General features: G+C 43.4%; 1 protein-coding gene across 8 annotated transcripts in view; it reads left to right on the top strand.

Annotated features, from left to right (window-relative positions):
• The window catches only part of NEK7 (NIMA related kinase 7), a 122,413-nt gene that overhangs the window by 19,618 nt on the left and 77,755 nt on the right, over window positions 1–25,040 (top strand). The window contains exons 1-2 of one of the 8 annotated variants that reach the window (XM_072948781.1): window positions 23,985–24,091; window positions 24,882–24,979. The exons of the other annotated variants lie outside the window; for them this stretch is intronic. The gene's annotated coding sequence lies outside the window, so the exon portion shown is untranslated. Of the gene's footprint in view, window positions 1–23,984; window positions 24,092–24,881; window positions 24,980–25,040 lie in introns of those variants that run through there. 8 annotated transcript variants of the gene reach the window in all.

The following is a 25,040-nucleotide window of genomic DNA, read 5'->3' on the forward strand; positions in this document are numbered from 1 at the left end:
CTGCCTTCCAGCCCATGAAACCCTAGCTGTGAACTGTGGCTTTATGGAGCCTGAGAAAATTTTGGTCATATGCAGATTTCTGTAGTCTTTCAATTTCCAGGAAGAAACTGCAGTTACTTATTGTAAAGGAATTTATTCAGTATATATATTGAAATCTGTTGTTTTAACTGTATAGCCAGATGAAAATATGACAGGAGAAGTTTGAGTGTAGTTTCTATTTTTTGTAACAGTTTGCTTGAGGAGTGGGCAGGCTTTTCTTCGCTTGGCAGGTGTAAAGGAAGAAGGACCTTGAGAAGGCAAGTGGATTTCCTAAGCTTGCGTTTGCTGGATGATGACCAAGTCAGGGCTAGAATTCATAATTTTTCTTGTTACTTACACATTTTACCCTTTGGGTCCAGCATTTTTTTTTTTTTGCTGATATTATGAGCTTGTAATAATATTTGATCATTGTAATAATCTCTTAGGAAGATGGTCAAATGTTGTGTGACTTCTGCTTATTGATTTGAAGAATCACAATAAGAAGCCACATTTTCTATAAGAGGATGTATAATTTTTCTTTGATAAAACAAATTCTCAGGCTTATTAAGTAAATTACGTTCATATAGTCACTAAAAATAAAAGTGTGAGTAAGTAATGGACTTATAGCACACACATTTTTCAGTGTTGATTTATAACAGGAAAAACTGTATAAAATACTTCATGAAATGATGCTCTAAAAATGTATCATAAAATGATTGACTTCTTTTTTAATGTCAGAGAAATATCTGTATGGGAAGGGTTAAAAGGGGGTAAGGTATGAAACTGAGAATGTCACCATTTTGTATGGTTTTCTCACTAACCTTAAACAAATGATTGTTCTCGTGCTACTTTGATAAGTAATTATAAATTGAAATCTTAGAGCATCACATCATCCTTAAATAGTTCACAAAACAGTAACAAACCCAGTAGCATTAACTTGGTTTTTTTGTGAGGTCAGCTCTGTACTTGATATGTCATTCAAGCACATCAAAACTTTTTCCTTCTTGGTGTTTTAGATTTCAGACCAGTTGGCCATTGACTGTTTTTCAGTAGTTTTTTCTTCCATGAAGACTTTCATTAACGGATCTCTCAGGAGTGACTCACACATTCCTGGTGAGGCTCCCTCTGCAGTGGTAACCAGTCTGTAGCAGCCCAGGATCCCTTGCTTGGAGCTGTTACTCTTGAATCAAAATGTCAGTAAACTCTGAATTTGTGCAACGTGACTTATTTGTTTGTTTCAGAAGAAATTAGAATTTGGTGGACTTTTGACACTGGAAGGGACTTTGGAGATCATGTAATCCAGTACCTTTATTTGATGTTTTAGGTAACTGAGGCTCAGAGGGTGTAGTCGGACATTACAAAGAAAGTTCTTGGTAGAAGTGAGTTGAATCGTGTCCTGTATTGTATTCACGTGCTTGTCTCCTCCTGTTATTATTTATGTTGGTGAGAATCTCCTTAATAACATTACTGACTAAGTCAACAGTAACAAAAATACGGTTCTAGACTTGTGGGAGTGCCTGGCTCTTAGATTTCATTCAGCGCTGTAACAGAAGAAATGATTATTTGAAACATTTTGCCTAGATGGTGGACTAATCTATAAATTGAATTAAAAATATTTTTTGTTAACATTTAATAAATGTTGTGAAGCAAATCTGTTTCTTAAAAATGACATGTGAAAGGGAAGGTGCTTGAATTGAAGTAAAGACCTCTGATATTAAACTTTGACAATTAATGAAATAATTACATTTGTTAGGACACTGGGTTTTATGTTAATAGAAAAAAGATTGAAATGTAATTTTAAGAGTTTTATATCTTTGACATATTAAACTAAATACAGGTAGATGTCCTTCAGGGTTACCTCTGTTTGGTGGAAGTAAAGAGTGAAATAATCAAAAGATGAGCGCCAGGGAGAAGTCCGTATCAGGGCATCAGAATAGTGAGCTTCTCCACAGTTGACTGTAATGAACCTTTCTGATGGCAGAACTGTAAATCCTGGAGGAGTTAGAGATGTGCATAATCTGATTGTCAGCGTTCAGTTAGGAAGGTGTTCTTGGGCATATATTAATGATGGTTTTGTCATTCTTAATTTTTCCCTTTTGTTTAAATCATATATTAAATAGTAAGTAGGTCTATTTGGCCTGTTTCCAAGTGGACAAGGCTGTTTTAATCTCCTAGGCTTTGAGCTGGAGAGCGAGCAGTTGCGAATCGGCGTGTGTGAGGGAGCCGGGCTGACTGCGTGCCTGCTTTCTTATTGTAGCCGGGGTTCTGCTCAGGGATCGCAGCATGAGGTGGGCGTTCTGGCTGGGGTTCTTGCCGCCAGGCCTGCGGCTTTGCTCTTCTGTGTGTGTTACACGAAGTTAAGTAATACGGAAAAAAACGTGCAGGGATTTTAGGATATTTTTTGGAAATATTACTTCTGTTTTTGGATTTTAGAAAGTGTTACTTTTAAGCCCTCTGTTCTTTGTTCCATGCTATACTTCTGGACTTTCACACACTTTGATGTTTCAATAAAGTATAATCCAGCTGATAAGCAACAGTTACTCGTTGTACCTCGTGGAGGCTCATTGTGCGAGAGAACTGTGCTGGATGCACCGGGGGATTCAGGGGAATCTCGGCAGCCTTTGTCATCCAGGATTTTACAGTCCTGACTGATAGTGTCATTAACGGCAGAAGGATGGCCCTCGTGCCTCCAGGGCCTGTCCCGCAGCGCAGGGCTATTGCAGGGACATCAAAGGGAGGGGCGGGCTGGTCCCTGTGAGTGGGCTCCCTGAGGTCCCGGGGGCACGGGGGCTTGTGCTGGGCTTTGACTGTAAGCCATCGTGGTAGGTGAAGTTGGGATTTCTAAAGCTCAAAAATGGGCCAGTTTGGCAAAAATAGTGGGACATGAGGCTCTGATTCATTCTCTTTGTAGCTGCCAAAGTGGTATTTGTAAAATGGAAAACCAGCTCTTAGCTCGGCGTCTGAGAACCAACCAGGCAGCGATGCGAGGCTGCCCCGAGCAGGGCGCCTGCTGCTGGGTTCCCGGCCCGAGTCTCTGGCAGGCCCTGCGAAGCTGCTTCCCGGGGGTGGGAGCTCTGTAAGGGCCGCCGCCTTTGCTGCTCATCTTTTTATCCGTGGTGCTTGCCTGCTTCAGAGAAGGAGTTCAGGACACGTCTGTTGCATAAACAGGGGCCTGCAACTCCAGGCCAAGGAATTTGGACTTTATTCTAAAAATGGTGGAGAGCAATTAGAAATTTTTAAACAAAAGAATGATATAGTGAAGGTATTCTAGGATGATTAATTTAATTGATTGTTATGCACGCTGGCCTTCTAAGCATCGTACTGAAGTGCTTCTGACATAGTAAATAAACATTTATAGCCCTGAACGTTGGTGGTAGTTAATCGCTGGAACAAATCCCAGATGCTCGCCTTTTTAAACTCTAAATTAGCATTGAGAGCCAGTTTTCACCACTTTTTTAAGTTCACTAAGACAAGCAGGATTAGGTAGGCTTTGTTTTTTCATTCATTTGGCAGATGTTTGAGTGCCTGCTTTGTGGCCGTGTTCTAGGTGGGGAGAGGGTGGCGCACAGTGATAACAAGAGACATGGTGTGTGACCCCAGGAAGCATTTTTACTGGTTTAATGATATTGAGAACTCCTGAGTGGTTCAAAATCATGTGAAGAAAGGGTAAAAAGAAACATTTTCCTTTTCTCTATTCCATATTTTTATAAAGGACATCACAAGTGGAAATCTGGGCATGTAGGGGCCTCCTCTGGGACCTTGTGTGTATTGGTACCTGGGCCATTTAACAATTTGATGCTTAATTAACAATAACTTTCTTAAAAATGATTTGATGATGAGATGTGCACATGCCCCATTTTAGGTTTTGTGAAATGTATCAGTATTATTGGGGTGTAGTGCTAATTGCTATTCACAATATACTAGGTGCTCTAGCAGAATGCAAGGTTTTGATTTTATTCACTGGGAAGTTTTCACAGATGGTAAATACATTATAAATAAGTGTGCATAATATTTCACTTAGGCATTGGAGTTCTTTATATAATAGTCTATGACTGACCAAGTGCCATGCTTTGGAGGAGTAGATGAGTAAGCCGTGTACAGTTCGGAGCTTCTTTTCTTAAATGGACAGGCTTGGCTTATTTCCTGCCATCCAGTTTGACTGAGAGACAGTGTTTATGTGGCTTTATTGGAAAATTCAGAATATATTTTCTGTTTAAAATAGTCAAACTGCTTATATATTCATAGAACTTTTTCATTATTTTTCTAGATCTTTCAAAAATCCAGAATATTAGTGACTGATGGTTGACTTCAAGATTTTTAAGTGACATTTGGTTTGTGTTTAAAGCAGCTTTACTGATTTTAGAAAGTGCCCACAGCAGAACGCGATGGTGGCAGTGATAGCAAGATGATTCTTACCTCCACCGATGAAATGACGAAATGTTCTAAACCAAAGTAGAACATTACTGGTAATTCTGGGAAAGTCCAGTGACAATACAATTCTGAAAGGTGCTAGGAAAACTTGTATTAAAAACAGTGTCTTCACGGTTCTGTTTCCAGGATATGAACAAGCACGTCTGCGAAGACCAGGTTGTGTTCATGTAGACACCCGCCTTTCCTCTCCGGTGTCTTTCCTTTACGTAGCAGTTACTGTCCGCTTTCTACATTTTTTCTTTTCTTAAAAGAGAAGCCTTTTGCCTGGTGATTCTGTATTTGGACTTAGTTCAGTCGTGAATGGGAATTGTGCCCACCAATTGAGATAAGCCAGGTTTTCTGGCGGGTGCTTTGTTTTAAAGAAGCGTTGTCAGTGATGGCCTCCTTTTATGTGCGGTTCAGCTCTGTGGAACTGCCTAGAACGTGACGTGTGCACTTTATACTCCTCTGCGAGGGAGGAGATGAATTCTCCCAATTCAAAATGTGCCTCAGTAAAGTCTTCTTGATAGATGTGTTGAAGTCTTATTCTGACTTACAGAACTAGGAATTTCCTTTCTTAAATTATAGTGGTCTAATACAAAACCATGGGAAGTTTAAGAAATAGTGTGTTTTGACGTATGGAAAGTTGCGGCCACCTCTTACCCTCCGTGAGGTGGAGCCTTCCTGTGTGCGATGAGTTAGGGAGCAGACAGAAAGCTCCCAGCTGGGGGCCGGACCCTCCTCCGCCCCTCTTCCCCTTCCCCTGCTCCCTGGCTCGGAGCCGCACTCAGCCTAGGGGCTCCGTCCTGCGCCACTTCTTCGGGGGGGACTTCCTTGACACCCCTTCCCCCCTGTCCCCCAGACGCTGTTATATGCTCCCTTGTCACTTGTATTTTTTACGGATCAGACTTGGAGCATTTGTTACCCCTGGTGTGGTTGGTGGTGGTGCTGCTGGTGGGCTCCGGGAGGGCAGAGTCCGGATCGGGGCAGGACCTGTGCCCGGTGCCTGGTGTAGGACCTAAAATCATGTTCACGTGGTAATGATGGACACTTACAGGTACTCAAAAAAAAAGCTTCATCTAATCTGTGTCACTGAGGGTCTGTGCCAGCGAAATTGGGTGAAACACAAATCAGGTCAATCGGAAGATAACAGAAGAAAAAGGTGGTGTGACATGTGAATTGCCAAAAGTTGAAAAAGACATTATGTTGGAAAATTAGATTTATAATCGTAGTGACTTGCTTCCCATTGTGGATTTGAACTAACCTGAAGATAAATTGACCAGGCCTTCCTCCAAATCAGCTGTAGTTGGTTGTTATTTTTATATGTCTTGTGTGGCTGTCTCTGCCTCAGAGGTCCTGGGTCGACAGCTAAATGTCTTCCTAACGAGTCATCTTGGGTTTTTAGCATATGTGATTTTGCCTCGCCTTACTGATCAGGTTCTTCTCAAAACTTTCACACTGTGGCTGACTTCCATGTTTCCTCTTTTGGCAAACATCCCTCTTCCTCCACCCCCTCCCCCAGGTCTCATGGATTTGGAATCTCTTTTTGTTACTACTATTTGCTTTGGTATCTCCTAAGTTGTGGGAACAGCTTTGATGGTATAGATGTAACAGGAGCCTATCTCAAAGAGATGTTTTTCTTTATTTTTAAAATGTTCTTTTTCTTAATTATGCCCAAACTGATTTAAACATTAAAAACAATTATTCTGAATTTTTCTCACACTTATGAGAGTGTTGAACTGAGTACAGATCGCATGTGTGAGCAGTGCACACTGAAGTGTAAGTTAATTTACATGCATGTTTTTTCTTGTAATCTTAAAAATTGAGAGGAGCGCGTTCACGCTAGCTGTGAAGTGTCACCGGGGAACTGGCCTTGGAAAGCTGTAAACTGCAGAATCTTCACGTGGTCGGAACTGCAGTTGCTTTTCTGCACGCTGTGTGACAGACGCTTGCGTCTTAACCACAGACTGGTGAGGGAGTAACGGTGGATGGAAGGGACCAGAGCTGGGAGAGAGGTAGTCTTGTTACTGTTTCAATGGAAACAATGTTTGCATAATAAATTATATATAAATGTATAAAGCTGGGTTTTATTAAAAGAAAGGACTTGTTGGGTTTGATTGGTGATTGGTTGCTGGTCGTCTTCCAGATACATTGTCATTTCTGCTTCAGTTTCCTGAGGGTGTACCCCTGGGTGCGTACTGAAATGTTGGATGTGAAAATGAAAATCTGTAAATCACTCTCTTTGTTGAAACATGTGCACAGAATCTAGGCCCTGGAAGATGACCTTATCTCAAAGGAGTTACGCGGTGCAGGAAAGGGAAATGATGCTGTGATTCCTTGGCCAGAAGATTTGTTACCAGATCACCTTTCTAATGGTTATTTTATTTAAACTTATGGTAAATATGTTTAGAACAGTAAACTGATTTGTAGAAATTATTTTTACATATGAAAGGGTGCATTTGAAATTGTTTCCACAGCTATTGAAATATCTTTCTGCTGACTTAATTTTCTGTCTAGTAATGAACTCAGCTGATGTTAAGGCAAACGGGTTGTGTGTTTGGTGAGCTAGAATATTAAATGCATCAAAGCAAATGTTCCGATTTGTCAGACATCCTCTTACCTTTACAGTTTCTTTAAGGTTTGAAACGCCAGGATGCTGTGTGAAGAACAGCTGGTGGTGGTTGTATCGCGCGTCTCTAGTACTGTCACTTGCCAGCTGTCACGCAGGCTGGGGAGGAGTAAGTACTGAGACGCCAAGGTGAACGGCAGAGCGGGCACGCGGGTCGGCCACAGCGCCGCAGACGCTGAGGGGGACGGCGAGACTCAGTGACGCGAGCAGGACAGCTGATGAAAGCACAGCAGACACGGGCGGCCGGTGGCGCGTCCTTCTGCCCATGGGGCCGCGGGGAGGAGCTCGGCCGGGTGGGTGCCGCGCTTCCGCAGGGTTGGGTGGTAGCTGAGGAACCCAAGTCTTGTCATTTGAAATGGACATTTGAAAATGTTGTTTTTGGTTATTTATGATGTGATAAATCTCTGGTTGTATGAGCCAACATCTTATCATTTGATTAGTTATATTTAAAGCAGAGTTGAGAGAAAAAGTAGATATCTGCATCTGCCAGGTTGAAAGGACCACGGATCCTCCTAGCTCTGAGAAGAGCCTGGAGCCGTGGGAAAGCGCTGGGTAGAATGTCGCAGCAGTCAGGGCAGGCCCGTGTGAGGCGGACTTTCCATTGTCAGTCCTTTTGGTTTCTTTGACCTCTGTTGAAAATTCTTTCCAGGGAACAATTTGTATACAGCTTCTCAGCCTGGGAACAAATATCTCATGACCCACTTACAGGCTTCTTAACATTCAGATTAATGTTAAAGGCTTTTAAGATGAAGGCAAATTTTATGTTTCAAAATATTTATTCTTTCAGAACCAAGAACTTAAAATTATTTTATTCTTTCTTTGAGGGGCTGCATTATTTTTAGTATTATACTCAGAGTAACTACTAAGCTAGGATGATACACTCTAAAACTGAGAAATGTAACCATGTCGTTAAACAGCATTTAATCGATTTCAAGAAGTTGTTAGAATGAATAAAAATTTTGTATATTAACTGATTTAAAAGTTAAATTTACCTTTAGCTTCCAATGATTAAAAAAAGAGAGAGGTATCATTATTTTGTGTTTACTTAAATTACTTGATCTGTATTGCAAATAAACACGCATGTTAATCTGAGAACACAGCACTGTATTAGGCAGTGCTCTCCAGACAAACAGGACCAAGAGGTTGCACACACACACATACACACACCCCCACACACCCACATCTATTATAAGGAATTGGCTCACGTGATTATGGAGGCTGGGGAATCCCAAGATCTGCCATCTGCAAACTGGAATGTGGGGAAAGCTGCTGGTGCAGTTCTAGTCCAAGTCCAAAGGCCCAAGAACCAGGAGAGCCGGTGGTGTAAGTTCCAGCACTAGTCTGAAGGCCTGAGAACCAGGACAGGCAGTGGTGTGAGTCCCAGTTCAGCAGCAGGAGAAAACCGGTGTTGCAGCTTAGCAGCTGGCCGGAGAGTGAATTCTTCCTCCCTCCGCCTTTTTGTTTTTTTTCAGGCCTTGGTGGATTGGATGCAGCTCCCCCACACGTGGAGGGCAGCCTGCCTAACTCTGTCCCCCAGTGAAGATGCTTATCTCATCTGGAAACACTCACAGATGCTCTCCGACATAATGTTTAACCAAGTATCTGGGCACCCCACGACCCAAGTCAGCTTGACACAAAGAATTAACCATTCCACACACCACAGATAAATTCTTTCCTATACTCCTCGTCATATTATTTCCAAAGTGCTTAAATTGTACTTGAAACAGGTGAAACAGAAGAAAATGTTTTGATGAAATTATTACTTTCGCATCAAGTTCCCTTTTCCTGAAGGCGTACAGGACATACCCAGGGATCCCTCACCCCGTCCCCAGTACTGTCAGGGTTGCCGTCCAAATCCCGTGTGAAACCCTGTCATTTAGTCCATTTTGGGGTAGTCATATGGGAACCTGTGGTCACTTTTCAGTCACTGCAACAAACATAACAGACTCTTAAGACTCCCCATCTTCCGAAGTCCATCCTCTGGTATTTCCTCATAAAACAGGCAAGTCAGTTCCAGCTGTCAGAGTGTTGGAGTTTTTGTGCCATTATTTTCCTTTAATGCTCTTTAAATGCCTTAAGCTTTAACAAAATGTGTATTTATCGAGTATGCTGTTTAATGGAACGCTAGAATTAAAATACAGTTTTTCTGAATGAATATTACTGAATGAATACATTTAGAGATTTAGTATTTTTTTCTGGTAATATTTTGTTTTGTTCTTTATTTCCAGCATTTATTAGGAGACTGGCCCAACAAGAAGAGAAAGATTATTTTTATTTTGTTTCCAGTCAGTGGAATTTGTTAGAATATTGAGTTTTCTAAATTAGTAGGTTTCTGCCATTTTCTATTGGATAAACAGTAAAAGGGTGGGCATAAATTTTATGGAGTGTTTTGTTTGATGCCTTTGCTGTTATTTTATTTCAATAACTCATTGTATCATTTTTATGTTTCTAAAAAAGTGTTTTAAAACAAATAGTAACAGAGATCAAGTTTATGGATCGCTTCTATTTCAACTCGGTGGATTAGGAACCCTCATACTGGGAAACTAACACATTGGGCGATCGGAGGCTGTTACTTCCCTGGAGGGGGAGGGCTGGCAGAAGGGAAATGCTCTTCCCAACATGTTGCTGCTATAAACAACACTGCCCTGAGCAGTCTATGCATGTCTTTTGTGCACGTGTGTTTCTTTGAAATACATGTTTAGGAGGGGAATTGGGAGATCCTAGGGACATTGCCCTCCAAATATTCCCACCCACAGTATAAGAGAGTTCCAGTTGCTCCATCTCTTGGTTTTATTTTGCCAGAATTTAAAGTTTTTAGCCTGTTTGATGGGTATGAAATGGTATCCTATTGTTAGTTTAATTTGCATACCCTGATTTTAAAATGCTGAGTATTTTTTCAAATGCTCTTCTGAAAATTACTTGTTCATGTGTTTTGCTGGTTAAAAAAAATTGGATTATCTTTTGTTTATTGAGCTCTTCATAAATCCTAGGTGCTAATTCTGGGCCGGTTGTGTGTTGCAAGTATTTTTTCCTGGTCTGTGACTTCTCTGCACTTTTTCCATCGTCTCCCTTGATGAACAGGCATAATTGAATTTATCAGTGTTTTATAGTTGTATCTTTTATCCTGAAATGTGTTTATTTCTACCTTGATATCATGAAGATACTGGTCTGTTTTAAAGTTCTACTTGTCACATTTAGTCTCTAGCCCACATTGTGCAGTGGGGGGCGGTGTTCCCCTGCTTACTATGTATGTAGGTGTTTAAAGTAACTGGCAACCAGCTGTCCTGGTACCACTTACTGAATAGCGGGCACATGTTCTGCTTACTGGTAGTGCTTGCTCCATCCTGTGTGAGGTTTGCACACACAAGCGGTCCTCTTTCTGGGCCCTGTTCTGCTCCGCTGCTCTTTGCTTTTTCCTCTTCGGTTGCACTTTCAGTAAGTCTTGTTATCTGTTCGGGAAAAGCCCTTTCTTTACCTTGGTGGTGGTTTTCAAAAATTTCTTGGCTATTTTTGGTTCCTTTTTCTTTCATGTTTTAGAATTAGTTTTGTAGACATAGAAACATACATTTTTTTTCCTCAGGAAATTGTCCATTTCATCTAAGGTTTTAGGTTTACTGACAAAAATAATTTTTTTTTGTATTCTCTCTTTTCTCTTGCCCCCACATTTCTTATTCTGCTGGATTTGTAGTTATTCTTATATTCTATTATTATTTTTATTTACATTTTCCTTTTTTCTCGATCAGCCGTAGGTTTGTCTATTTTTATTAATTTTTATTAAGGAACCAACTTTTGGTTTTGTGGAGTATTACTGTCTTCATATTTCATTTCTTCCTGCTCTTTTCATTTTAATTTATTGGTGTGACTTGTACATTGATTAATTAATTGGACGTGGGGGAGACAGGGTTGAAGAGAAGATGACCCCAGGGTTCCCACTGTGGGCACCGGGTGGGTGGCGGTGGTCGCCCGCTGCAGTGCGAACAGGTGGACGCATTCGTGGGGCGTGGCTGAGCTCTCTGTAGGCGGTCAGGCTTGTGGCCGGGACGCTTCGGGCCGAGGCCGCGCCTGAAGTCACGATTTTGGTATTTGCTGTTGAGAGAGACAGTCACGGAGAGTAGCTGTGAGAGGGAGAGGCGAGCTGCTCGGAGGGCAGTAGGAAGCCTTGCTGGCGCAGGGACGCCGCCAGCGGCCCTCTTGCCACGTCCCTCCGCGCGCAGCCGTTCCCCTGCCTGTCCCGGCGCGCGGAGGGGCGGGGACTCCTGACCCTCTCCGCCCGGGGCGCGCCTGGGGGCCCGGCCCTGTGCGCTCCGTGGAGTTCGTCAAGCACACGCGATTTACCAGAAAAGCTCTTGCTGGAGTCTGAGTCTAGAAAACCACCAACTTAAAGCACTAAAAATAGTTCCCCCGTTGCCCTGAAGTGAATTTTTTTTTAAAGAGAAAGCAAGGATTGACTTCTTAAAATCAAATTTTAATTTGTTTTTAATATTTAACCTGAATGAGCTAGTAGTTTTAATTTGAAGAAGACATTTATTAATCTACCGTATTTAAGGAAGGAAAGTAATGGTCTTTCAATTTTCTGAGGCACTTCCTTTCTTTTTCTTTTGTTTTAAATTGAGGTGTTGTTGATTTACAACGTGTTAGTTCCTGGTGTGCAGCATGGTGATTCAGTTATACATTTATATATATATATCTTCTTCATTATAGGTTATTACAAGGTACTGAACATAGTTCCCTGTGCTGTACAGCAGGACCTTGTTTATCTCTTTTATATAGAGTAGTTTGTATCTGCAAATCCCAAACTTCTAATTTATCCCTTCTCCACCCTTTCCCCTTTGGGAGCCATAAATTTGTTTTCTATGTCTGTGAGTCTTTGTTTTGTAAGTACGTTTGTGTCATTTTTTTAGATTCTACACGTAAGTGATAGTCATATGATACTTGTCTTTGTCTGACTTACTTCACTTGCTACAATAAAGCGACATGGATGGACCTAGAGATTAACTAGTATTGTTTCATTATTTTTTATGGCTGAGCAGTATTCCATTGTGCAGATGTACCACATGTTCTCTAGCCAGTCATCTGTTGATGGGCATTTAGGTCCATGCCTTGGCTGTTGTAAATAGTGCTGCTGTGAACATGAGGGGGCATGTATCTTTTCCAATTAGAGTTTCTGCTGGATGCCTGCCCAGGAGTGGAACTGCTGGATCATATGGTGAGTCTGTTTTTAGTTTTTAAGGAATCTCCACACCGCTCTCCACAGTGGCTGCACCAGACTTCCTCCCACCAGCAGTGCAGGAGGCTCCTTTTCTCCACACTCAGGCGCTTCCTTTAATGACAGGGTATCTGTAGATGTAATTTCTGTTATTGCTTCTGTTTCCAGAAGGCATTTATCTTCTCAGATTTAGGTCTTAATGTGAAAATTAAAAGTTAATAATTTGCCAATTAAAAATAATTCAGACTCATGCACTTGGAAACATTTTTAATGTTATTAATTCTAAAACTTAATGCTTCTGAGCAATTCAGAAGGCATTATTGTTCACAGATTAGTGTGTAGAAAGCTCTATTTAAAGGTCAGGAAAGGGTCAATGCAGTAATCAAGTGAATAATAAGAGAACACAATTCTTGAATGGCTTAACTTCTTGATTTTATTCAAATTTTAGCTGCCTGGCTTTGGAATTAGCATCTAGATGTGGAAAATGAGGTATTTACAGTTTGGAGTAAACTTTCCAAGAAAAGCTGTCCAGTTTGATTTTGGAGATGGACCTAGATTTGAATCTGGGTTCCCCATTTACTAGCTATGTGAGGAATTCATTTAGTTTCAGGTCACAACAGTGACACAGACAGAAGGGTTCATTTTTCTCACGTGACGAGACATTGGAAGGAGGTAGCTGTTGGCTGTGGGGTGGTGTCCAGTGATGTCGGGGCTGGTGTCTCTAAGTCTTAGCCTTTTTCTCGTGAAAAGACAGGGCTGCTTCAGCTCGGGCGCTGCATCCACAGTGTGGGCAGGAGGAAGGGGGAGGCACAGGAGCAACTTTACTGGGACAAGAGTCTTGCTGACGTTTGCGAAACTAGGTCACATGGTCAGTCCTTGCTGAAAGGCAGGCTGGGAGAGGAGTAACTCGCTTTTAGCATCTGGGGTGGAGGCAGGCAAGGGGGAGGTTGGGAATGGACATGGACGTGCTGTTGGCCAGTCTGCAGTGCCTGCCCCTGGGACCATGGGGGCTGCAGGGACCTTGAATCAGCCTGTTCTCCCTTGGGACAGTAACAGAGCCGCTAGGGGAGAGACGTGGACTTCTCTGAGCTACTAAATCCCTCGCGTCAGGAACAGCGTCTCCAGGTGCACTTGTTCAGAATCAGCGCATGAAGATGATCATGGGGGTCGCGTGAGCAGCGCTCGGAGGGCTCTCGGCCCGGTGTGGCACTTGGCAACCTGAAAATACTAGCTCTTCTGTTTTTAGGATATGCAGTGATTAAGCGTGCTCATTTACTATGCAAGCATAAATAGAAATTTCTACAGTTTGATTATATTTGTCATATTTTGACACTTAATGGTTCATTTTTCCTTGACAGTTAGTATTTCTAAAAGAATTAGTGTGGTATTGTCCTTACTATGTAGATACAGTGATAGAGACAGAGATACATCAAACTCATATGACAGGGTCTTACTACTGTAAATATCTGTAGAATTTCTTAATACATCACTTTTCTTTGAAAATGTAAGTTAAATATAATTGCTTTCAAAAGCCTGTTTATTGCCGTGCAGTGCACAGAAACACTACAGTGTATTTAAGTGTGCCGCTCAATACATTGTACAAAGTGAGCAGACGGTTGGGACTACTCACGACCCAGGTGAAGATGCAGACATTCAAGCACTGCAGAAGCCTTCCTTGTGACTCCTGCTGGTCGCGACCCCCTGCCCTTTATCCTCGTTATTGGTCTGGTGGCCACGAGGGGAGGTAGCGCTAGATCCTGACGGGGTGTGTGTGTCCTGCAGGTGGGAGCTTCTGCGCTGTTTCTAGGTGAGGGAGGAGTCTGGCCTTCAATGGGGAGGAGAGGGCCATTTCTGCGCGCCCAGAGGGTTTAAGGTGATCTGGAGTTTCTAGGTTGCCAAGTATTGACCCAAATGTCCCCCCGCTAAGTCTCGGATCCCTAGTCCTTACCAGGCAGGATCCTGACCTGGGGATAGCAGGCTTAGTGGAGTTGAGTATTTCAGCTTTCTTTGAAGATCTAATGGCCTGAAAATTAGCCCTGGGCCCCACCCTCAGCCCTTTCTGCTCTCTGACTGCAGAAGATGAGAGAGGCCTTCCTACTTTTCACACTACCTCGCCGCTCTCCCTTTTCACCGCCCCCAGTTCGCTGACGGCCCCAGCGACAGCTGACTGTTACTGCCGTAGTCACTACTTCCCGTCAGCCTGTGAGGCGCCTGAGACGTTCGCCTGCCAGTAGGTTTCCTTCAGCTGGTCCCACTTCGTGCCTGTGGACGCTTCCACAGGCACACTGTTAACTCATGTGAGGGGCTGGCCATATTTCACCTGTCGCCTGTGGTCCAGCCGCAGAATCCCATCTCTGAGTCTGCTTTCTGGACCGCTCCTGTTGGCTACCGCCATTGGCCAAAGTTTTCAGAAAACAGACTCTGAGATCTGCAGGCAAGGCCTATTTTGTGTGGAGTGCTTTTGGGAACAACACCTGGGCCCAACGAGGACTGGACAGAGGAGCCGAATTGCAGGGTGGTTGCAGCAGAGGCTGCAGCCAGCCCTGCGGGAACATTCTGGAGCTGACTGGCCCTTCGGCGGCCCCAGACCGATGGAGGGTTTGACCTTTGTACCTGCACACTGGCCATCATTGGATGCAGCTGCCTCGAGAGGGACTCGGGTGTGAGCCCTCGGCCGCCACAGTGCGCGCGGCTCCGGGATCGAACGCCTCTGTCCTGAAGGGTCACCCGAGGGCTCGGTGCAGCGAGTGCTGCGAGAGCTGTCCTGACTCTCGGGTGCTCCTTTTCCAGTGCACGCTCTTTGTGTCACTAACTAGTTAATTGTGCCATTTAATTCTTTTCTGTATATACTGCTGTTTTTGTCTGCTTGTTCTATTTGCTGTGGAGAGAGATGTTTTAAAACCTCCAACTCTTGACTCTATTGTGGTTTTTTTCCCCTTTACATTTATCAGATTTTGCTTAATAGGTTCAGGCTGTCTTATTTAAATTTAGGATTGTTGTGTCTTGTTGAATTGTGCCTTTCATTTTTATGAAATGTTCCTCCTATTAATAATGCTTTTTGTCTTTAAAAACTACTTTGTCTAATATAAATATAGTTACACTAGCTTTCTTTTGGCCAGTGTGACATAGTATTCCTTTTAATTCTTCTAAAAAAAACTGTTCGTGTTCTATTATGTAAAATGTATCTTACAAACAATTTAGGATTTGTAAAAATCTGATCTGATCAGTGTTGTCTTTATAAGTGGAGCTAATAGTTTATTCATTTACATCTAATTGCATTACTGAAATATTTGGGTTTCAGCCTGTCATCCTGTTTTTTATTTTCTGTTGTTCCCACTGTTCCTTGTTGCTGTTTTGCCTCCTCTCTTGCCTGCCTTTGGCAGTCATTCCATTGCAGCTGCGTTTCACTCCTGCCCCGTCACCTTGCTGATTCTACATGCTTCCAGTGCGTGTTCTGTAGGAAATGGCCCTGGAGATTTCTATGCACCTTTGACATGGTAGAGTCAGCGTTCAATTCAGACTTTTATCGCTTCATGGGTAGTGCATTGTTTCTTTTTCTAGATTTCAGTTTTGGTGAAATTCTCTGTATTTTCAATTAATTTATAGAAGATATTATTTTAAAGTTTGTGCCTAGTGCTTCTTAAATTTGGGTCACCTTTGGGACTGTGTCTGTTGTCCAGTCTCCCTCCTCTTCCCCACCCTGTTTTAGGTCATGTTCCAGCTTTCTTGGCCAGCCTGGTGATTCTTACTGCACACGAGATGTGTGTGGAAAGTTGTAGAGGGTCTGAATGGTGTCACATCTCCAGAGAGGAATCGGTGTTCTTCTGGAGGGTGTATCGCCTTTCACCTCGGCCAGTGGAAGCTGGTCTGTCCTGGGCCTGGTGACGTCTCAGACATTTACCCCTACCTCCACTCTGGGGTCCTCCGTGGACTCCGGTTTTGTCTCCCTAGTACCGTGAGTCGGCCAGAATCCTCTGTTGCTTCTTATCCTGTCAGCTGCTGCCGTCTCTTTGTTTTCTTGGACTCTTTGTGATATTACACTTGCATTTCCTCAGTTTTGTCCTTATTCATGTTGAGTTGTTGAACACATAGAATTGTAGATACTGATTCTTGGGGTGTGTGGTGCACAGGGCATGTTTGTAAAAGTGGGAGAGAGGTGTATGTGTGTTGTGTTGAGGAGGGAATCCCAGAAGTGTAAATTAATGAGTCCCACCAGGATTAGTCCATGGGTGTGTCTAAATTTATTTATAGTGCAGTTAGGATAGTCCCAAAATAGTTCAGTCTTATTTTAGTATAAATTTAATAGATCTGTATCCTGTTTTATCTGATTGATTCATTTTATTGCATTTGAAAAACCAGTGAGATATAGTGGAGTATGTGGAGGAAATGGTGAAGCTCCCAGTTTAGTAGAGAGGGTTTCAGATAAAAAGGGTCAGTGAAATACTTTCCAGGCCCCAGGTTTTCACTGGGCCAAAATATGACAAACATTGCTTCAGATGAGGGGTGGGCAGACACGTGGCCATGACTTGTGGTTGTGAATAAAGTTTTATGAGCCCTCAGCCCCTCCTCCTCCTCTCTGCGTGGTCTGCAGCGGCTTTATCACCAGAGCGAGTGGTCGCAGCAGAGACTGATGGCCTGGAAGCTGAAAAGGTGACTGTCTGGCCCTGTGCCCTTTGCTGATGCCCGCTCGTCAGCCTTCAGTGACTGCGTTCTTTTTATAGAATCCATCATTGATACTCTGAGGCAGTGGCCACCACTAAAAATAAGTTATCTTCTCCCCTCTTGTGGTTCTTACTTGATTTTTGGAGTTACTTTTCCTGTTCCTGTTTCTCTTCTCTGGCCGCTCACCCTGTTGATAATCTGGGTGACCAGAGCTGGGGTTCCTGCACTGGAGGTGTGTGGGTGTTGAGGAAGCAGCCGGGTAAGGTGTGCCTTCCCACCGAGTGGCCACGAATAGGGAACACTTGAAGGTCACGTTTAAGCTTTATTTCAAAACGCAGCATATAGTGAAACTGGCTTGAGACACAGACTCTGGTTCAGAGTCATCAGAAGCGGGGGGCCCCTCTGTTCAGCAGGCTTTTAATGACCTGCATGGCAGTCACAGAAGAGCACTGTAGTTTAGATTTAGCACCAAGCTAAAATGTCACGTCTGAGGACACTTTATTACAATCATTCGTCTCAGGGCATCCAGTCTGCTGACTCTTTTTGGCTGAACCTAAAAAGTCAGAGGTACTTCAGCCACGTCTATTTCCAAACCAGAAATAACTCAGGCATGGCCTGGGCAGCTCTGGACTTCCACATTAATTACACTGGCTTAGGATCTGAATGTTCACAGGCATCAATCATCATATTAAAGTTTTAGTGCTGGTGTAGGTGTTGTCAGGAATATGAAGAAATGTGACCCAGTCTTTGTTCGCACAGAGGACTAGGGAGGCTGGCGTGGCACCTCCACCACTGTGGCATCCCCGTCAGTCAGGGCGGAAGTGGCCAGAATCCAGCGTGGAAACTTGGTCCCTGGGAAGGTGTTATTTTGGGGTTGGAGGCAGTTGACTGGAGCACGTCTGTCTCGAGGGCTGTGTGCACAGCCTCCCGGGTCTGGGCGCCCCCACCCCCACACGGCCCCTGCCCCTCCCGGCACAGTGTCCCCGGGCTGGTGCTCGGCCATGGTCGTGGGGGCCTCCCGTGTCTCCCTCTTATCTAACGGGACTCCTGGGTCAGGGGAAGAGAAGAAACAAAAGTTTGTGGGGAGAGTCTTCCTGCCACTTCGTTTTTAAGCTGGAATCAACACATTCGAATTACAGGTGCTTTTAGAGCAAAGTCATATGTATAATATGAAGTTTTCATGAATTCTGTAATGGTATTTAGAACCATTTCTCCCCTGCCAGTAATTTCTAAAGTGTTTGGAGTCTCTGTGATTGTGGTTATTGTACAGAGTTGAAGATGGCTGAAGTAGGTGACGAGTCACATCGCCGCGGGGTCTGCATGTTCACCGAGGGCTGCGTCCTCCGGCCTGGTCCTTGAAACAACCTCCCTGGAGCATCAGTTACACTAGGAGACTCGGGAGTCTGTGAACAGGAAAACGTTTTATATAGTGAAGAGGAGAATAAAAACTTTTCGGTTTTTAGCAGGAACAGTCGATTTAGAATGAACCTCTTGCTTACAAGGACTCACGTCCTGTTACCCCAGGTCCCGGGAGTGGGCAGCCTCCCCGCCCTCGGGAAAAGCTGGCGAAGCAGTGCGTCAGACGCTTTTAAGAACTCTGTTACCTTAATGTCCAGGAGAAGCGAGAATTTCTGTCTGTGGGGACATTCCATCTCCACCAGAGAGGGGGGTTATTCTGTGTCGACTCAGCCATTCTTACTGGCTGTTGGAGGATAACAGCCCAGTTTGGTGACTGGGGACTGTCAGGAGGAGGTGAGGACCATCATGCTTATGAAGACACTTCCTCATCAGGACAGTCCTGTGGCAGGAGTAGTGGGGCAGAAATAGGGAAGAATGAACCGCACCCCCGTGCCCAAAGCAGGCTGCTGGGCATGACAGCTCGGAGAGAGGCATTCCTTTAATCTGCGGCCAGAAAGTGACTAAGGTTGAACTCATGGGACTCCCCTTGGTTTCCCTCCCTCCTCCTCTTCCTCCCTTCCCGTTTTCTTCCTATAAAATTCTTTTCAAAAATCCTTTCCGGGCAAGTAGTAGTGTTTGTACTTTGATGACACGGTAGAGGGCCCTGGAGTTGAGAGCACCTTATTAGCACTTGCTGTCGCTGTGCTGAGACCTTGCTCGGCTGGCACCTCCTCAGCTGGCAGGTCATAGGATGCTTGACTGCAGTGCTTGACCAAATTCAGTAGCTTAGACCCATATGTTGTTATTTTAAAAATCAAACTCAAATGTTTCATTTATAGATATTGTCTGAAATAACTATTCCAAACACTGTAATTTAGGGAGTCAATCAGATTATATATGGATTCGAAACGAATGGATGACTTTAGGTCTGTTTTAAACAAGGAGTGGGGAGGTATTCAGGGGAGACTTCTGTGTGTGCTGAGAGATGTATTCCTTCTAATTTTCTCTCTCTCAATAATAATAATAATAATAACAACAACAGCAACAACATGGTAGCAAATTCCTCAGGAGAGCCTGGGGCTCCGGCTGCAGCGGCCCCTCCCCCCCCCCTCCGGGTCACCCGTCAGGGTCCCGCTGAGACTCAGGTGCTGGGCGCGGGCTGCTGCCCTCGGGTCTCGGCCTGTGTCTGGGGCAGCGCCGTTCGCGGGCGGCCCGAGGGGCAGGCCTGCTGGCCGTGGCCGGAGCGCCCGTCACTGCGCCGCGGTGACGGCGATGCCCCCGGACACACGAGCCACGCGGGGAGCAGGCTGAACCGCTGCTGCTGCGCCCCGAGCGCGCCCCGGCCTGCCCCGTGTGCCGCGTGGTGCGCGTGTCCTGCAGTGGGGAGCGGTGGGCCCCGCCCCGGACCTGCGCCCCGAGTCCGGGCGGGGTCACCCAGGCCGAGAACCGCTGACTCGCAAGGTGCTCTCAGGGCTCACTTTGTTCAGGGGGACGTGTTAGGAAAGAACTCCTTCTTGGGTCTGAACAGCTGTTCGCTGTGGGAGAAGCGTGCTGGGGCGCAGAGAGGAGGTGACGGCGGCGCGCCGCTTCGCGCTGCCCCTCCGCCTGCGGCCGGCGCTGGGCGGGCGGTTTTTTGTTAGGTTTCCGAACTAGGGAAGGAGTGCAAGTGAGTAAAAAGACAAGCAGAACAGCAGCTCACTGTCGCATTTCTTTTTCTTATGAAACACTGGGGAAAAAAGTTTACTGTGGGGAACACGAAGCAGTGCCGTTTCTAGGAAGAAGCAAGTGCCGCCCCGCCGCGCGCCCCTTTGCGCTGGCGTCGGGCGGAGAGGGGCGGTGTGGCGGTGTGAGGGCCTAGGAAGGGACATGTGTTACTATCTTAGTTTTCAAGTGTAGAATTTTCGGTTTGCTACAACAAACCAGAAAATTACCCCACGGAATATTTTTAAAGACATCCACTTTTTGGCACTTTTGAGTTCTAATAACATGGCTTTTGCAGTTTAAGTTAAAAAAATGTAACTTTAGTCTCAGAGTTAAATAATAATACAGAATGAAAACCTTAGATCACAGACAGTTTGTATTAATTGATTCCCTGGGAAGCGAGTTACAGTGAAGCCACAGCACCGATTTCGGGAAGTGATCAGTTGGCTGACATGTGCTCATTTAGTATTTGCATCGTTGGTCCCTTCATGTGCTACAACCTTTGGTGTCTAAGATGCTTACATCTTACAGGTCGATGTATGTTAAGGAGGAAGGTAAAACCGAGCCAGCAGATGTCAGCAAGAACCATAATAAAAACATTGGTCCTGATTATATCAACCTTTATTTTGTTACTTTTCAGTGATGATGCTGTAACATTAAGCAACCTTAGAATGGTGTTTCCGTGGACACTTGCCTGTGTTCTTGCAGACGTTTTAGGGAACATGTCTGAAGTACAGCAACGGCTCTAAAAAGGTTTAGTTCAAAGAAAGATCTTTGCCAAGTGCTGTGAACTTTTCCTCACTCCAGTCTCTTGCAAAAATTCCACATAAATTATTTTTTATCAAAAAGTTTATATTTAACAGTTTAAATATTTCTCTGGTCATCTGTATTCTACTTCCTTCGCTTTTCCACCCCTGTTGCCTAGTCAGGAACTATATGCATTTTATAGGAATCGGAGTAGGGATTCCTAAACAGCTGTCCTCATGGAGGACTTAACTGTCCAGTGAAAATATGGCACTTGCATTTTTTTCAGCATCTGGCTATCTGTTTTATTTCAGACAATTCTAGTTCATTGAGCAGCCAGAGGATGGTAATGTCTGTCTTTCCACAAAATTGAAAGGTTCACTAATTTCTGAACTAGGGGCTTAACAAAAATTCAAATCCTGTAGGCATACATGATATCCATTCCTTTGTGATGACCTTATTAGAGTAAACAGAGTGAGGGCGGAGAACCTGAGACCACAAGGAGCAAGTATGAGAAGTGGGATGGCTTGAGGTGCTTTTCGCTTTCTCATTTCTTATCGTAGCAAATGAAGACCTTCTATTTTAAATGCATCCTTCACTTATTAAAATCTAACATGACCCGAGCAGTCCCATTCCTACATACCCATGCGAGGTGAAACTGAGGTGTGAGCCTGTGTGCAGGTGTTTGTAGTGGCCTTATTTGTAGTAGTCCTAACTGGAAGCAACGCAGATGTCCCTCAGCTGGAGGATGGCGCGTCAGTGAACATGCTGCACGCGGCAACATGGGTGAGTCTCAGGTGCGCCCTGATGCGTGAAGGAGGCCACGCTTAGAAGGCTGCAGTCTGTGCGGCTCCGTTTGTATCATCTCCTGGAGAGGGAACTAACGGGACAAAGGGCAGAGCGGGATTGCCAGGCATTGGGGGAGGACTTGACTATAATGGGACACGGGGCATGGTATGGGCCGATGGAACTGGTGGTAGTTACAAGGCTAAATTTGTCAAAATGTATAGAAATTGCACAGGAATAATGGCAATTTTTCTGTATATAAAATTTACCATAAGAAGTGCTGAATGAATTTTATAAAAGATAACGTAGACTAGAAAAACAAAGAGCGCGCTAGTTTGTACTTTTTCTTTTCCCAGACGTTCAATAGGAGCCTTAAACGGCTTTAATTCCATTTACCCTTCTCCTTGTATATTGGTTTTCGTGTGTTCAACTGTAGATTCATTTTTAATTTTACAATCAGTTTTATCTCTTATATATTTGAATGGCCCTGTTGCCTTTTTTTATGATTCCTTCCTGCGTCTTTAGCCTTCTGTCTGAGAGCATTTTTATTCTGTCTGTTCCCTCTGCTGATTTTTGTTCATGTGTCCTTATTTGCTAGAGTGTCTAGTTTTTTATTATGTGCTGGAGATGATATGTGCAGAATTGCATGTAGAAATAATTTGAAGCCGAAGCTGTTCTCTTTCTTCAGAATGTATTTTTACTTGTTTTTGCCAGGAGCTTGGGATGTTAGCTATCAGAGATGACCTCAATCCAGTTTCAAGATTTCAAATGATTTAATGCTGAGATTTGTCAACCAGGGCTGAGGCTTTCAAGGTCTTAACGGAAATTGTGAGGGTGTTCACCACAACCCTTTGTGGAGCTGTGGACTGTAGTTTGTGTCTCTCGCCCCAAGCAGGTGACAGTACTGTATAGCCTCTCAGCATCGTGGCTGTGCCCTCGCAGCCAGTGCCACACTTCGTGGAAAAAGAGGCCTGGACGTTAGAGCCACTTCTCCTAGGCTTCCCTCCTTCCTCAGATACTGGTGCTTTAAGTCTTTGATATTTCCATATCTCTGTGTTGCATTAAAGCAGAGTGAAAAATATTTCTTTTGTGTTATTAATTGTCCTTGGAGGAGAGGATTGGTCTGAATTATTCTTTACCATTATGGAAGCAGAGGCTGCCCATACTATTTTTAATTCCCATACATGTATACAAATGTGCTTTTCTTAAAAACTGATGTGTTAAGACATTTTTATTCTATTATGCAACTTGCTGTTTTTGATTTAGTATATGATGAATTCATATTACAATCATAGGTGACTATGTGTTTGTTGTATGTTTAACTCTGTGCCAGGCACTGTGGGAGTGCAGTGATGTATAAAACAGATAATTTCCTACCCTTATTTGGCTGATACTTTGGCAAGATAGTTACCTTAAACAAACAACGACACAATTATCTAACCGACAGGGATAAGATAAGAGCAGTGTCCTTTGAGTACATATAACATGGAAGTTTGTCTCTGCATCTTGCTTTTTTCACTTCACATTATACTGGGTACATCTTTAAATATCATTAAAATTTTTAATAAACATTGGGTCAGTCTAGTGTTCCATTTTGTGTACTTACTGTAATTTATTTAGACATTTTTATATTGTTGGACCTTTATGTTGTTTCTAGTTTTCCTTTATGATAAATGGTTTTTAATATACATTCTTGTATGTAATCCAACATTCAGTCACTGATTTATTTCTATAGGATGGAGTTGTGGGATTAAGAGTCGTGAGTAAAAGTGTATGAATAATTATTAATGTTCATTGTCACATTGCTTTCTAGAAAGGTTATTAATACATATCATAAGCGTTGCATATAATTTAAAAGTATGTGTCATTTTGAAAGGCTATCAGTTATGTAATATTTCTTTGTTGCTTAGATTTGTGTTTCTTAATCAGTGATACTCAACATGTTTTGTATTTATTCCTGATGTCCATTTCTTTGTGCCTTTAAGACTGTTTATAAAATTAAGACAGAACCCTCTGCTTTATGAATGAAACTGCAGGACTAGTTTTAAACTAGAATTAGATCTTCTACTACTTCTTTTTCAGTGCTGCAGTTTTATTATTTTATACTTGGATTTCCATTTTTAACTTGTTCCTTTGCTGAGAATACTTTAAAAAAGTTATTGTAATGAGTAGCAGGAAATAGCTTGCTGTTAAAGTAAATTGCTGTTATTTGTAAGTGAATTAGTATGTGTTTCTCAGTTTTAATTTCTAATATGGGAAATATTGATAGCCAGGACCCACTGAACAAAAGGGCTTTGGGGTTCTCAGATAAAGAGATCCTGAGACCCCAAAATGGGAATTTTGGGCTGGACCAACTGAGCAGATGGAGATACATGTAATGAGATAAAAATGATTAGAGGAGAAGTTGTTTTTTTTTAAATTTTTTTGGAGGAATGGGAGATGGAGTCTTCTATTGAAGAATTCTGAAGACATCAGGTGGTCATTTGGATATTGGTGTTTGTGGCTCAGAGCTCAGAACAGGTGCCTCTAGTGGAGTGGTAAGTTTGAGAGGAATCATATATGGCTAGTGATCAAAGTCCTGGGACCAAATGGGATAATTTAAGAGAACGAAGGTTTTTAAAAAAAAGTGAAGAAACATGTCTTAGAGCACTCCAGCTTACACGTTCAATAGAAAAAGTGGCTGCAGTGTGGGAGAAAGGCCAGGGGAACTTCTAGAAGGGGAGACGGTTGTGCTGAAAGCTGGTTGAGGTCAAGTAGAGGCCCGGGGAGGGTGGGGGAGGATTGTCATCTCTTGTCTGGACTGTCGCAGTAGCTTCTTGACTGGTCTTGCTTGTGGCTGTGAGCACCTCTCCTCTGTCACATGGCAGGAAAGGTTGTATTTGAAAAATAGTGAACTTCTGTCTTAGCTGCTTGAAACCCAACATAAGCTCTTTGATACCAACTGCATAAGTAAATAGCATAAAAGTTTTTTCATGAGCTGACACCTGCCTGTGTTGTTAGCCTAACCTTCTCACATTAACTCCCCACCTCCTCTCTCTCACCGCATGCCAGCTTCAATTTTAAATTACTTATAAGATGTTGAGCTCCGCTTTTGAGTATTTCAGTGTGTTCCTTCCTTTTCCCAGATTCCCTCTCCTCCTTGCCTCTTCTGGACCTTGTGGGTGTGTCTTTCTTATTTAAAAGCCAATTCGGGCAGCTCCATCTTTGGGAAGCCTTTATGGATTGAAGATTGGGTGCCGAATTTATTTAATTTGATCATAATTGTACTCATGATTGACTTTAGGCTTACTAAACTGTAGCAGTAATTATTTGATGCTTTTATGACAGAGATACATGCATTCGTTCATTAAATAAATATTCGCTCAGCACCCATTTTGTGCCAAGCATTGACCTAAGACCTGGGGGTGCAGCTGTGGATGACACAGGTAGGTCCCTGCAACGTGGAGTTTATGATCTGGAAGACTGAATGCATAGTTAACATATTTA

This window comes from Vicugna pacos, chromosome 23 (genome assembly GCF_048564905.1).
Source record: "Vicugna pacos chromosome 23, VicPac4, whole genome shotgun sequence".
NCBI classification, from domain to species: Eukaryota; Metazoa; Chordata; class Mammalia; order Artiodactyla; family Camelidae; genus Vicugna; species Vicugna pacos.